General features: G+C 36.0%; 1 protein-coding gene across 7 annotated transcripts in view; it reads left to right on the forward strand.

Annotated features, from left to right (window-relative positions):
* Positions 1-16,061, forward strand: part of LOC131435566 (potassium voltage-gated channel protein Shal) — a 556,411-nt gene that overhangs the window by 292,394 nt on the left and 247,956 nt on the right. The window lies entirely within an intron of this gene.

A 16,061-nucleotide genomic window follows, 5' to 3' on the forward strand; every position in this document is an offset into this window, starting at 1 on the left:
AGAAGTTATCAAAATTTTCTAACAATTCATTAAAAATGTTTTTCTTATACCTACATAAATATTATGATATCTTTATTGCGAAGTTATATCGAAACAAGCTATTAAACCAAATTAAAGCATTATGTTGCCATTTCAATGATAAAATAATGCTACACGGAACGACCGAAATTAGCTCTGCGTCTAATTCGTATAACTGTTTTTGAATTAGTTGATTTTAGGAACAAAATATCAAAAATAACTATGACATTCGTTAAAATTGAGAATTCACTTTGCTGAAAAAAAAACTCTTATTTTTAGAGAATGTGTTTTTTTTTGGCGAATATCCTGGACAAAAACCAGCAATATTTCAATCCAACACGAAATTCTCATTGACAACCAATTTTGTTGTTAAAATCAGAAAATTTATTTCTATTTATTTATATACGATCATTACTGAAGGACAGTACAAAAAAAAAACAAAAATGAAATTGGTTATATTAACATGTTTATTAGCCAAAAAATTATGAGAAGTGTCAAAGCAAAACAATCCATTAAAAAGCTAAAAAGCACAGTCTTGTTGAAATTGCTCGCGAATTGTTTTGAAGTTTTTCGTATGTGTTACTATTTATCCATATATAAATTTCTAAACCGGTGTGTAAAAATGGCGTTAACTCTTAGTAGAAAGTGGATTGATTCAAAATTTGTGCGCATTCGAAGCGATTGTGCCTAAAAAAGTTTTTTACGTGGAACAGTGAAGTGAGTTTCGAATGCTGCACTCTAATTGTATATGTCAAATGATGTTTTTTGTATCTACCACCCTTCCGCGCTACGCCGTCTGGTGTACTACTTGTATTCGGTTTTTGTTTTCCGAGTGCTCAAAGTTTTCAGTGAGAGAGTCGATTTCGCGAAGTCGAATGAAGAAAATAGCGATTTAGGAGAAAAATTTCCAAAGAGAAGTTTATGTTTAGTTTATGTCTTTTTCTCCAAAACAAAATCGTGTTTATACCTGCCAATATAGAAAAGACAACCGCGACTGAAATTTTTCGGTAGTAGTGTGCCATCTAGTGGCTTGTATTCATTACGGTGTTTACGTTTTTTTCGGTGACATTGCGCCATATCGCTGCAAACTGCAGAAGCCAATTGAACCATTTATGTTGGTTGAAAACAACATTTTATTTCTCTAACTCAACTAAAAAATTTGTTGAATGGAAATGGAGTGTGCCTTAGTTAAGAAATGACAGCACGTTAAATAGGCGAATTCAACTTAAAAAAGTAGCCATTTCAACTAATATTTTACTATTATTAAGGGAATGAGAATTAAAAAATTTAAATTAGCAGAAGTAAGATTTTTTAGTTGTCTCAAAAAATAACTAACAAAAATCAGAAAATCAACTAATTTTTTCGCCAAAATGCTGATTTCGGTCTTTCCGTGTAAAATAAGCAACGATAACAAAATGAATAATACGCGTTTGTTATCGCTTTTTATTCGGATGTTTATACACCAAACCAAATACATTGATTATGAGTATTCCGGTTATCGTTTCCAGTTCCGGAAGTACCGAAAAAAGTGATCGTGTACTGCAAACCGGAAATCACTCGAATTTCTCAGAAACGGCTGGACCGATTTCCTCAAACTTATATATAAATGAATGGCAGAACATTAATTTATTTGTGTTGACTACCGGTTAAATGAACCGATAGAGGTCAAAAACTCAAAAACGGAACTCTATTTGTTTTCTCTGAGATGGCTGAGTATATTTTTATAAATTCAATCTCAAAGGGAAGGGTTCATAATTTCATAGACTGATTTTGACTTCTGTCCGGATTCGGCAACATGGTGAAGTGTGTTTCAGATTTTTATCGTCATGTATAGTGAAAATGTAAAAGAAAACCAAGAATACCTATAAAATTGGCTTAAATCTTTTCATAAATTGAAAAGTGGGTACTAGTTTTTGTTCAAACAAACTTTTTTCTTTTTATACAAGGTTCAAATTTCAGCCATTAGGGGGTTTGGTTTGGTTTGAGTACCGGTTTGTGCTAAAGAATTATGTTGATTCGTGAGGTGGCATTAGCAGTTCAATATATTCTGCTAATGCACTGATGAGTAGAATATTTATGAATTTATTAGGATTGTGTAAAATTGGACCGTTTCATCAAATCGAAAGCCGATTTAGTTGATTATTTTACAGTTAAAACTAAATAATGTATATGTTCGTGCTCACGAAAAAAAGTCGTTAATTAATTCAGAATTTGTTCAACAGGTACTTACTTGCTTTAAACCTATTGCCACTTATTTTTGAGACAACATTTCGATATAAAACTTGACAGTCGATTTCGACAGGTTTTCCGTTTATGTTTTAGTCTATCGGAAAACTGCATGAACTGTGCTACAAATGCATGATCATACTAACCCAGATGAGGATTCTAACAAACATCGATACGCCTCATACTCCGAACCTTCGACATGTAAGTACGGATAAAATTTCACTCGAAGAACCTAAAAATTCAGCCTGCAGTAATGGAGCTAAGATACGGAGATGCTTTTTCCACAAACGAAGCTGTTTGTTTTTCAGGAGTGTAAATATTATGAAAAAGATAATGCGGATCACAACCATTTTCCGACATGTGTGAGATGTTGCTGAAATGTTGATTACTCTTGTTACCAAAGGTTTGAATAAGTGAGCTACGAGAAGGAAAATATAAAATAAAAACAACAACCACTCCCTCACCTTCTGCAGCGAACCCGTTGATCATCCGGCGGAAGGAACAAAGAAGATTTATCTCCACTTGAACGTTTTCTTCTTCATCGGTATAGTATTTTTCCCATTAGACAATGTTTATTGCGCTTGTACTTGAACGACTGTTGGTCGTTCGAATAGGTTTTGAGTGAGAGTAAGTCCCGGTAGGCTGCGGAACGATTCGATTATTTACGAATTAATTCAATGGCCAGGATGGAGAGTTAAAAAGCTGAATTATTACAGGAATTTCATGGCACTACTGATCTTACGGCTTCTTGATTGCATCATCTTGACAGCAAGAAAATTCTGTTTTCCTACGCTGATATTCTCACCTTTCTCACCTTGTAAACCTCTTCTTATTCATGGCGCTTGGCAGCGACCCGAATGGATAGTCTGACCTACTAGATCCGCTGGGTGTCGTTTCTCTTTGCTGGATACTCCGGATTCCTAGGCAACAGTATGCTATTCTGATGAAAATTGGCTACGGAGCTTGAGTCGAAATGATTACATTACATAGGCCTTCTGCGACACCAGTTCCCTCGTCGCAATCCCAAAATGGAACGGCTGGATCTATAGCGAGAGAGAGAGAGAGAGAGAGAAAATGAGTGAACCTGCCACGTCGGTCGTTCATCCGCTTTAGGACGATTCAAGGTAAAGTTTTTTTACGATGTCTTCATTGTTATTTTTTTCTCTGTTTCAAACCTTCATGCTTGATGAGGCTCAGCTAGGCATAACGAGCTTATCTGCGAAGGATTCCTGCCAGCTTGTTCATTGCTCTTCGGGTAACATTTTTCGCATCGGAGAAGGGCAGAGGTGGTTTCCTGCCATATTTCCTGTAAGTCATGCATATCGGATCCTGAAAGGGGTTGGCGCTAACAGTGAAATGCTCTTCAATGGATGTTTTGTTCTGCTAAAAGCTTGCCGGGGATCATCGAAGAATCGCTCGAGTAATTTTCATGGATTGGATCCAAACCCCACAGCCACAGCCGGATCTCTGATGATTTCATTTCGGTTCTAATGTGACCACTCTGAAGTGTGCTAACCGTAAATGTAGGCGCCTATGCGGAAAACTCTTACGGAGAACAATGACGCATGGCAACGGATTATGGGATATGCAAATGGAATTAAGGAAAAATCTTATTCTCTTTCTTTCCGTTAAGTTTGAAGTATTTGAAATAATGAACGATTTCTCATTTGATTCTGAGAAAAAAAAATTTAATCTTCAACATTTTCGTTTTTGACGAATAGTTTCAGCAAAAATTCGTTCGTTTCGCCATGAAAAGATACACCTAACATTCTAAACTACTCAAACTAAAAAATATAAAACAGTGATATGCACTTAGCACAAACCGATTCCTTGGAACCAAACCACTAGGTTGTTGATTGTTTGCCGTTTGCCGAGATTCGCTCAAGCCGTTTTTGTTGCGAGTTTGATCCGTTTTTCAGCATATTCAACAATTTTCCTAACGTCTGTTTACAAAAAGCGTCATCAAATCTTTGGTGTTGCGTTCTATAGGTCCCAAAACTGCGTAATTTCAGTAACTGTAGGAAATTACTCTGTGATCAAGAAAGATGCTAAACAATATTGACGATATTGCTCACTTTACTTTACATTTCGTCTTAGACTCGTCAGTACATAACAGTTTATGTTGAACTGTTAGGCCACTTAGCTGTCCAATATAAACCTCAAAGCAGACGAAAAGTTAATACTATTGAGCAATTCTGCGCCAAGTTGTCCATAAATGGCAAAATTCTTGCTCGACCCCCTTTGATTTGTATGAAACTTTGCCTGTGTGATCGCTATGGAAAATAAAATATTTTTCACTAGTCTAGAGATTTTTTTTTCACTTAAGACTAATTTCTGAAAAGGGCGTATGCGTTTTAGGCAATATTATTTGTGAACAATTATAAAAATTAGAAATCAATAGCTTAAATGAAAATTTTGAAAATGTTCGATTGAACTTAAAAAGCATACACTGAAAAAAAAATTTAGATTTTTCAAAAAAACGAAAATAAAATTATTTTTTCAAGATTCTTTGTTATTCCATCGTAAGATATATTTCATATCATACCACGAACAATATTAAGTAACAAGAAAGCTAATGAAAATTAAATACAGTTGGAAAGGTGATCTATAAAAAAGATTCCCGAAGAAAAACTTTTTGTTGATACTTTAAAAATGTTGTTTTTTTTTATAAATAAATGTGTACGAGCAATAGGGTGGGATAAAATATTGATTTCAGCTCCACTAAACTTTTCGTGTTCCTTTTGGGTCCCATAAGCACCATGTAACATTTTAGCTCGATCGGAGAAACTTTATTTTCGCGCCCGAGGTTTAAAGTTTGTATGAGATTTGATATGGAGAAATTCAGTTTTTACCAAAAAAATCGGCTAGAGATCAACCTAACTCTAAAAATCAGTGCGTGTGTCATTTTTGTAGGAAATTTAACGAGGAAGAAAAACTTCGAAGACTTCAATACAATCTGACATTTGTAAAAAAAGTTATTAAAGGAAAACCGACACAAGGTTCGAAAGATGGCTCATTCCTTAATATATCTAGCATCACTGCTGCTAGTGGTGGTAATATGATTTTGCTTTGTTTTATTATGCTATAACGGTTGATTTGAGTTGTTTGATGTCTTGACGATAGTTACTCAGCTTAGAATTAAGAGTCTTTTTAAGTGACAAACCATAGATATATTAAGGAATGAGCTATTGTTCGGACTTTGTGTCGGTTTTCCTTTAATAACTTTTTCTACAAATGTCGGAATGGTTTTCTCGAAGACGGAAGACTTTTCCTCCTCGATAACTTTCCTACGAAACATGCCCTTTTTTTAGAGTTTATGGGTTGATCTCCAGCCGATTTTTTTGTAAAAAGTGAATCTCTCCATACTAAATCCCATACAAACGAGCAATCAAATATTATTCTTCAAGCTACGCTCACTGAAAAAGTCAGTAGAAAGCTACTTCCTGAATGCCTTTTCAAGGTATATGAGAAACAAATTCGAAAAAATGGATATTTCAAGAGAATACGCCCTTTTTATAAGTTAGTCTGGGTTCTCTATCGCCAAATTTTTTATTTTTGTAATTCTCATGGAATTTTGAATAAATTATGGACTGTATAATTCGATTATAAACTTTAATTAACCTTCAAGCTTGAGCAGATTTTTATAATAAAGCTTGCTTCATTTAGAATTGGAACAAACTTTTGCTCATATTGTGGTGCTCCTGGTGGACGGATTTGTAAGTTCTTGGCACCCACGTGTCGGGAATTTTGTCAGCTACACGTATGATTTTTGATATTCCGCAAATCGACTGTACTTTGTAAAGAATCAACATGGAAGCCGAAACAAAGGAAAAAATTGTGCACAGTTATTTGGAAAATCCATTTTGGTCTGCATCTAGGCTAGCTAAACAGCTGAAATTGCCCAGAAATTCCGTATGGCGCGTTATCAAACGGTATAAGAAAACATTGACGACGATTCGTAAGCCTCAAGCTAATCGTCGGAGCGGAACTGTCGACCGGAAACTGCGTGGTAAAATGTTGAAGACGATTAAGAGGAATCCTAATCTGTCGGACCGTGATTTGACCAGAAAATTCGGTGCTGCTCATAGTACCGTGCGGAGAACTCGACTCCGGGAAGGAATCAAATCGTATCGAGCTAGCAAACAGCCAAATCGGACCATAAAACAGAATAGTGTTGTCAAAATTCGTGCTCGGAAACTATATGACCAGGTGCTAACCAAGTTCGACGGGTGTCTTCTGATGGACGATGAAACCTATGTCAAGGCTGACTTCGAGCAAATCCCAGGTCAAAAATTTTACTTGGCAACGGCTCGGGGGGATGTTCCAGCCAAATTTAAATTTGTTTTTGCCAACAAATTTGCAAGAAAATGTATGATTTGGCAGGGCATTTGCAGCTGTGGCAAAAAACGAAAGTTTTCGTTACAAATAAGACAATGACATCGGAACTATACAAGAAAAAAAAATGTCTCCAAAAACGAATTTTGCCGTTCATTCGATCCCACGATCATCCCGTAATGTTTTGGCCAGTTTTGGCACGCTGTCATTACAGTAAAGTCGTTCAAGAATGGTATGCTGAGGAAGGGGTCCAGTTTGTTCCGAAAAACCTTAACCAACTCAACTGCCCCCAGTTTCGCTCTATTGAGAAATACTGGGCAATCATGAAGAGGAGACTCAAGGCAAAGGGAGAGGTTGTCAAAGACATCAATCAGATGACGACCTGGTGGAATAAGATAGCTAAAACGATGGACGAAGACCAATGAGCCGTGTTACAAGAAAAAATCGAAAATTCCTTCGAAACCGTGACGAATAATTTTATCCCTATTTATTCTTAAAAGTATGAAGAAAACGCTACATTTGTATAAAAAAAGATCTTGAATTCAATAATAAATAACTGAAATACAGGCAATTGTCTTTGTTCCAAGTCTACCTGAAGCAAGCTTTATATAATAACTCATTTCTGTGTTGGTTGAAATTAATTTCGAAGCAATCTTTTTTTCTGTTATTGGAATGAAGCAATGATATTTTTGCGTACCCTGAAACCTTTTCGTTTGATGATCAATATCCATTCTACAGCACCATCGCCATATTCCTTTTGTGACATATAACAAAACGAGATTGCTGTGAAATTATCCTGATTCTTTTTAGAAGTCCAATCGTGTAAAGCTTTCGCATTTGTTATTGGATGTTAATGTAATTGCCAAGCTAGCACTTGTTGCCATTCGTTTCAATGCTCCACCAATTTCGTCACATGGTCATTTACCGTGCGAGATTGCAAAGAAATGATTGCGAGATTGCGAATCAATGGTGTATTTTGTTTTAAATTTACAGAGGCTCGCAAAATTTTTCCTACTTTTATTTTGAGAAGTCCAGTAAAAAAATTGCCTTCTTTATATTCTTCCGTTGTTTAAATAAGGTCATCAAATTGTAAATGACAACATGCACAGCAGTTATGTTATGCTTCAAGACATCGGATATTATAACGAAACTAAAATTTATAATCTTGGCTGATTCTTTATAAAACATAACAAATGGCTGAAGTGTGGTTTGGTCATTGTTCCAATGATGACTTTGAACAGCATCTTGAAGAACGAATTGATAATTGTGGAAAAATCACAAATTATTTGGAGTACAAATTGTTTTGGTCCGTTTTCTTTTCGGTACAAAAATGCATTTATTTCGAAATAAAAAGGCGGGTGGGTAATGTCAGAGACATAACTGGATGTCGTGAATACGAAAACAACTGACATGTTCCTTAACACCTCCCAATATCAATCAGTTGATCAATTGTATGAATTATGCAAGCATTCCCCTTTTTCACATTTTTTGCAAAAACAAAGAAAGCTTCACTTGATCTCGATTACTGTGAATTTCACACAGCGATATGCACAAATCTAACAAAACTGTTTTAGATTTGCACTAAACTGAGGATATTTACCTAAGACTTGAAAAAAACAATTCCTATTAGTTCTTTAGAAAACTTTTAAAGCCATTAGAACGGCTGATTTTGTGTGATGCTCTTCACCGTTGTTTTTTCACCAATGAAAATGACTGGCAGCTGTGACGTAATCGCTCTTGTCAGAAGCGAAACTAGCTTTGCAAACGACACAAAATATATCTGCTCGCGGTGACGATAGAATCCAAACTGATAAAATTTTTGCTAGGAGCTTTCTTTTTACGTGATTTCGTTTGTAGCTTTTTTCACTGATGGGCGGTCCTAACGGCTATAAAAATTACCGAATACAGAATTTTAATGTCGATTATTTCATTTCGGATTTGAAAAAATTATTGAAGGAAACTATAAATATGCTGTAGGGATTCGTTTCTAGCATTCAGAAGGACCAAATTGAGGAACTCATTACGATATTCACCACTTTTCGGAACATTTTTCTCGAACGATTGTTGTACATCAGCACATATTTTGTTCTCTTCCTCAGAACGCGTTCTGAATGGCTGTGGTTGGCATGAGTCAAATGAGACAGGTTTTTCAATAGTGTACTATTGAAATACTTCAATGCTTTTGCTATACACGTTTAAGTTGAAAAATTTCGATTCTATTGGTAGTTAGATTATATAAATCCTTTCACAGATCACTGAGCTATGAGCATTAAAAATACGAGAAAAGCAAACGCGCCTTATTAATTATTCTCTTTGATACTCGTTTATACCAAATATTTCAGAAAAGTTTAATTTTGAATTATTTGAGATTATGTCACACAACTGAACATTTTATCATAAAATTATGATCATATTTCCAATGGCATGTAGCAAAAATTATCTTGATTCGTTAGATACAACAAGAGATATTCACGATCAAAAACTTATCACTCTCTCAGAGTGTAAATTTTGAAAAGGCACCCCATAGTAAAGTAAATCGTATTCACGACAAAAGAATTTAAAAAATTATCAAAGTATTGGCCATCGCTAGTTATCACTTTTTCCTGCATCTCAGGCAATTTTCGAATTTCATCTCAAAAACTATCTCGTCTTTCGAGAAAATCCAAGTTTTGGAAGCAAAGTTCAATCTGTTACTTTACGAGGCCTATACAAACAAGTTATTTGGTTTTAATTGCCGCATAATGTCTACTATATCGATTTGATTGGTTCTTTTCGGCAAGCATTAACTGAGAGAGACGAAAGATAGGAAATGAAAAGACGGATAGGTATGTTAGATTGAATCAGTTATAAATTTAGAACGGAATAGCTAGCCTAGGCAGGCTCATATAAGCATGATCAGAGGAAAGAAATGAATTCTATTTTACCTTCTACTTGAGGGGGTCGAACACTAAATTCGAGTCCCCGAGTATGGTCGTGTAACAAGTGTAGTTCTTAACCACACTATGCAACTGACACCGGCAAAATGGAATTCAAATCTTTCCGCCAAGATCCAATCACGGGATTATTATTCTCTTACTACTGACACCGCAGCTTTGTCCAATGCTTTTTTAGACATCAAGTTAGAATGGCCAACCCCATACCTATTGTTTTTGAACTACTCATTTCTTTCTTCTGATCATGCTGATATGAGCCTGCCTAGGCTAGCTTTTCCGTTCTAAATTTATAACTGATTCAATCTAGAATACCTATCCGTCTTTTCATTTCCTATCTTTCGTCTCTCTCAGTTAATGCTTGCCGAAAAGAACCAATCTAAATCAATACTATACAAACAAGGTTTCCCGTTGTCACGATAAGTTCTATGGCTTTTTGATGGAAGCTTTCACACTAACGCTTCGTATTTCAATTGATTGTCTACAACTTCTTTCTAGACAAAATTTTCGTAAAAGCTATAGATTTCGAGTTATAATTGTTTAAATATAATATTGCCCGAATTATATATACCCTTTTCAAAAATTAGTCTTGAGTGACAATAATCTCTAGACCAGCGAAAAATACTTGATTTGCCATTTCGATCACATATGCAAAGTTCCATGCAAATCGAATGGGGTCGTGCCAACAGTCAGTAGATTTCGCATGGAATTGCTCTATTTGCTAAACACTTCTCATTTTGCACCGAAGTGCCACGCCTTTACTAATGTGCGTCTGTTCTGAGGGATTGACTTGGCACACTTTTCGTGGAATACTTCATAGAGAGAACAAACATCAACTGCGCGTTATACCAGTTTTCATTTATTTATTTATTTATTTGAAGCAGGAAAAAACCCGATTGAGTTTTTTTTTTTTTTTTTTTCATAAATACGTTTATTTCATAGGCAATATACATAAGTTTTTCTTCGCCGTGGCATCCACAATACATAGTAGTTTAAACCTAATACATTTCGAATATCATATTAGTATGTTGGTACTCATTAGTTAATCTAAACACTGTTTTTATCAAGCGAGTTGCTATTTTAATTACATTAAATAAAATACATTTATTTTGTACATGATCTTATAACTATTTCAGGATTGTTTGTATCAGTTCACCACTTATATTCAATATCCTATAGTTGGCTATTGGTTGAACTCATGGAAGAGAAAACAGTTTAACATAAAATAAAATTTAAATTGGAACTCCAATGGATTTAATGAAATGATAAAGAAGTTTCATGTATGGAAGGTCACGACAAGCAAGAATGTCGCGAACTGGGACATTGGATAGTCTACCTTGGGTACGCAAGGAATTTATTAGTTGAGATCTGACATCACGAAACTCCACGCATGTCCAAACAACATGGTCAATATCGCGGTAACCTTCGCCGCAAGCACAATGATTAGTCTCGGAAAGTCCAATTCGAAGGAGATGTGCATCTAACGTGTAGTGATTGGACATGAGTCTGGACATCACACGAATGAAATCTCTACTCACATCCAGTCCCCTGAACCATGCCTTTGTCGATATTTTAGGAATAATTGAGTGCATCCACCGACCCAGATCATCTTTATCCCAAGAAGCTTGCCAGCTGGCAAGTGTTCTTTGGCGAGACGCGCTATAGAATTCGTTGAAAGCAATCGGTCTCTCATAAATTTCACCCTCAATAGCACCACGTTTGACTAAAATATCGGCTCTTTCATTGCCTGGAATGGAGCAATGAGCCGGAACCCAAACTATTGTGATTAGATAATTATTATTCAATATGTCGTTCAGACACTGTTTTATTTTACCCAAGAAAAACGGTTCATTTTTGCCAGCAGCGTTTGAGCGAATGGCTTCAATTGCACTCAGACTATCTGTGAAGAGGAAATAATGGTTTGGAGATAATGTGACGATTACATTCAAGCTATAATGAACTGCTGCTAACTCTGCTATATAAACAGATGCAGGTTCTTGAAGCTTGAATGAGGCCGAAACATTATTGTTGAACATACCAAACCCTGTCGCTTCTTCCATTCGCGATCCGTCCGTGTAAAACATTTTCTCAGAGTTAATATGCCTGAACTTACTTGAAAATATTTTTGGGATTTCCATAGAGCGTAGGTGGTCCGGGATTCCACGCACTTCGCGCTGCATGGATGTGTCGAAAAATAAAGTTGAGTCAGGTACATTTAGGAGGCTGACACGGATAGGAATATATCTTGAAGGGTTGATTTCCTGTGACATATGGTTAAAATATACTGTCATGAATTTTGTTTGAGATCGAAGCTCGACTAGTCGTTCGAAATTATTAATTACCATGGGATTCAGCACATCACATCTTATTAGCAGGCGTGATGAAAGCTCCCAAAATCGATCTTTTAATGGAAGAACTCCCGCCAGAACTTCAAGACTCATTGTATGTGTCGAATGCATGCAGCCTAAAGCAATTCGCAAACAACGGTACTGAATTCGCTCAAGTTTGATAATATGAGAATTTGCAGCGGAACGAAAACAAACGCATCCATATTCCATCACTGAAAGTATCGTTGTCTGATACAATTTTATTAGATCTTGCGGATGAGCACCCCACCAAGACCCTGTTATTGTTCGAAGAAAATTTACTCTTTGTTGGCATTTCGTTATCAGATACCTAATGTGTCCTCCCCACGTGCATTTGGAATCAAACCACACCCCGAGGTATTTGAAAGTCAAAACCTGTTCGATTATTCTTCCCATCATATGAAGCTGAAGTTGCGCGGGATCATGCTTTTTTGAAAAGACGACCAGCTCTGTTTTCTCCGCAGAGAATTCGATACCAAGATGAACAGCCCAAACGGACAATTTATCTAAGGTATCTTGCAATGGTTTTTGCAGATCAATAGCTTTGGATCCAGTAACTGAAACCACGCCATCATCTGCCAATTGTCTTAGTGTACATGGGGTTACTAGACAGCTGTCAATGTCATTCACGTAAAAATTATAGAGGAGCGGACTGAGGCATGAGCCTTGCGGGAGACCCATGTAGCTAATTCTGATTGTTGCCAAATCGCCATGTGAAAAATGCATGCGTTTCTCTGACAAAAGGTTGTGCAAATAATTATTTATAACCGCTGGGAGTCCATGTTGGTGGAGCTTGTCTGAAAGAACATCAATGGAAACTGAATCAAATGCTCCTTTAATGTCTAAAAATACAGATGCCATTTGTTGCTTTTGAGCGAAGGCAATTTGGATGTCAGACGAAAGTAATGCAAGGCAATCATTCGTCCCTTTATTTCTACGGAAGCCAAACTGAGTATCTGACAACAAACCGTTCGTCTCGACCCAAGTGTCGAGACGTCGTAGAATAATTTTTTCGAACAATTTTCTGATGCAGGACAACATCGCAATGGGTCTATATGAGTTGTGATTGGAAGCTGGTTTCCCCGGCTTTTGAATGGCGATAACTTTCACTTGTCTCCAGTCAGGTGGAACAATATTTTGCTCAAGAAACTTGTTGAACAATTCCAACAAACGTCTTTTTGCGAGGTCGGGCAGATTCTTCACCAAGTTGAATTTAATTCTGTCCAATCCAGGAGCGTTATTGTTACAAGACATGAGTGCTATGGAAAATTCCATCATTGAAAAGGGGCTATCAATGGAATCATCATTTGAAGAAGACTCCCTAACAATGCTATGCGTAGGAACGGAATCTGGACAAACTTTCCTCGCAAAAACCCGATTGAGTTGAAATATCACAATCTCTCACTCAAGCAGGCATAAAACCTTCTCATTGTTTACATCAATAGATTACAACAATCCAACAGACACATGTATGTACTTGATACTATCAATTAAAACTAACCCTAGCTATCTAACTCTATAGTAAATAAATGACACTAAACCCACCGGATCAACGATGGTAATTTTACATTAAAATTAGCGAAAAGGAGAAATATGCTTAAAAAGAGAAGGGAGGGGGGAGTGTTATAGAAGGAGGGAGTGGTGCAAACGAAACTAGGTTAGATTCGGTATGTAGATTTAATTAGCGATCAAAAAGATGGTAGACGAACGACGAAAAGAGGAGAAGAGGAGATACAAGAAGATTAGTTTCAACAAGCGAATTTCTTAGTTTCCAATGGAGATTGCGAAGACACGAATGCTTAGTCGAGCGGAAAGAATTAACATTAGTAGTATAATTGCAAAAAAAATAATCATGGAATGAACGTTGTATCGCATAACGAGAAAGATGAAAATAAATAAGTCCTGTGAGCAACTCTTGAATAAACGGTACATACTGGAAAAAGGTTCATTATATCCGTAATTGGTTCCAGCATGGGGAATTCGTATAAATGAATGAGAACGAAGACTACGGCGATGAATGTCAAAATTGATCGATTGTAGGAGTGATTGTCACACACGGAAAGACCGAAATCAGCATTTTGGCGAAAAAATTAGTTGATTTTCTGATTTTAGTTAGTTATTTTTTGAAACAACTTAAACAAATCTTACTTTCACTAATCTAGATTTTTTAATTCTCATTCCCTTTATAATAATAAAATATTTGTTGAAATGGTTATTATTTTAGCTGAATTTACCAAATAAACGTGCTGTCATTTCTTAGCTAAGGCACACTTTATTTCCATTCAACTATTTTTTAGTTGAACTAGAGAAATAAAACGTTGTTTACAACTAACATAACATGATTACTAGCCACTGGATAAAGCACTACTACCGAAAAGAATTTTTCAGTCGCGGTTGTTTGGTCTATATTGGCAGGTAAAAATACGATGCTGTATTGGAGAAAAAGACATAAACGAAACGTAAACTTCTATTTGAAAATTTTTCTTCTAAATCGGTGTTTTCTTCATTCGACTTCGCGAAATCGACTCTCTCACTGAAAACTTTGTGCACTCGGAAAACAAAAACCGAATGCAAATAGTACACCAGACGGCGCAGCCCGGAAGGTTGCAAGATACAAAAAACATCATTTAACATATACAATTAGAGTGCAACATTCGAAACTTACTTCACTGTTCCACGTAAAACATTATTACGCATAGTCGCTTCAAATACGCACAAATTCTGAATAAATTCACTTTTCACTAAGAGTTTACTTCATTTTTACATATCGGTTTAAAAATTTATATATAGATATATCGTAACACATGCGAAAAACATCAAAACAATTCGCAAGCAGTTTCAACAAGACTGTCCTTTTCAGCTTTTTAATGGATTGTTTTGCTTTGACACTTCTCATGAGTTTTTGACTCATAAACTTGTTAACAAAATCAATTTAATTTTTGTTTTCGTTGTGCTGTACTTCAGCAATGATTGTGATAGATGAATAGAATCAAATTTTCTGATTTTATTAATTTAATTAATTTTAAGCTGGCTTGTGTCCAGGATATTCGCCAACTGAACTCTAAAAATAAGAGTTTTTTTCAGCACAGTAAATTATCAATTTTACCTAATTTCACAGTTATTTTGGAAATTTTGTTGTTAAAATTAACTAATTCAAAAACAGTAATACGAATTAGGTGCAGAGCTAATTTCGATCGTTCCGTGCAGGAGCATCGCCGTCATAGCTAACATCAACAATCTAGAGCATAAACTGTTTCCTCGATCCCTTTATTTGCCCAATTCGGCTCCCTCGGACTAATATCACTTTTTCAGTCTTAAAAGAATTACTTATCAATTAGAAAATTTGTTTGCAGGTTTGAGAAATCGCGGAAATAAATGTGTCGAACAAAAAAGTGACAAAAAATGATTAAAAATCGTGAAATCATGAATCATGTCATCTCATGAAATCATGCTCATTTATTAATGATTTCTTGAGCAAAATGATTTTTATCATGAAAATTTCATGAGGGATGAGTTATTGTTCGTAATATGAATCGTTACTTTTTTTTCATGAAAACATGAATAACAGGAATGATTTCATGAGAAGAAATGTTTCATTATTTCATGATTTTTCAGTCATAGTACCGGCAATGGATTTTTCCTTGTGTACAAATTCTGTACACAAGTGTTACGAAAAGACTTCACACTGTTTTTTTTTTTTCAAATTAGGTGACTTATATGATAAGTGGCTTACAATTATTTTAAAATATTTGAATGAAAACATTAACAAAATTAAACAGGAAACTAATTATTTTGAAAGGCACCGAGAAACTTGACTCTGAGTGTGTTCGTATAAAATAGATTTGACGGATAAAGATAAGCACCTCGTCAACCGATAGACTGCAAAAGTTTCCACATCTCGAAGCTGCTTGTCGTGTCACATTATCATAACTACGTGTTGTACCATGTGAATCCATATCAGCGAGAGTAAAAGTGCGGCAATATCCATGTAGCACACTGCTTATCATCATCAGCATCGCCGAGTTTTCTGTTGCCAGACAATATTTTTACGCCTGGTTGTTTTGCGGCTGGATACAACCGGATCTTCTTGCCGGTGTGTTGTGAACGAGAAAGCACAATCCCTACTCGAGGACTTCCGGCACCGTTCCGCTCTCGGAACCGCCACACCCGGGCTTACGACGGGATT

This window comes from Malaya genurostris, chromosome 3, assembly GCF_030247185.1.
Source record: "Malaya genurostris strain Urasoe2022 chromosome 3, Malgen_1.1, whole genome shotgun sequence".
Classification (NCBI taxonomy): Eukaryota; Metazoa; Arthropoda; class Insecta; order Diptera; family Culicidae; genus Malaya; species Malaya genurostris.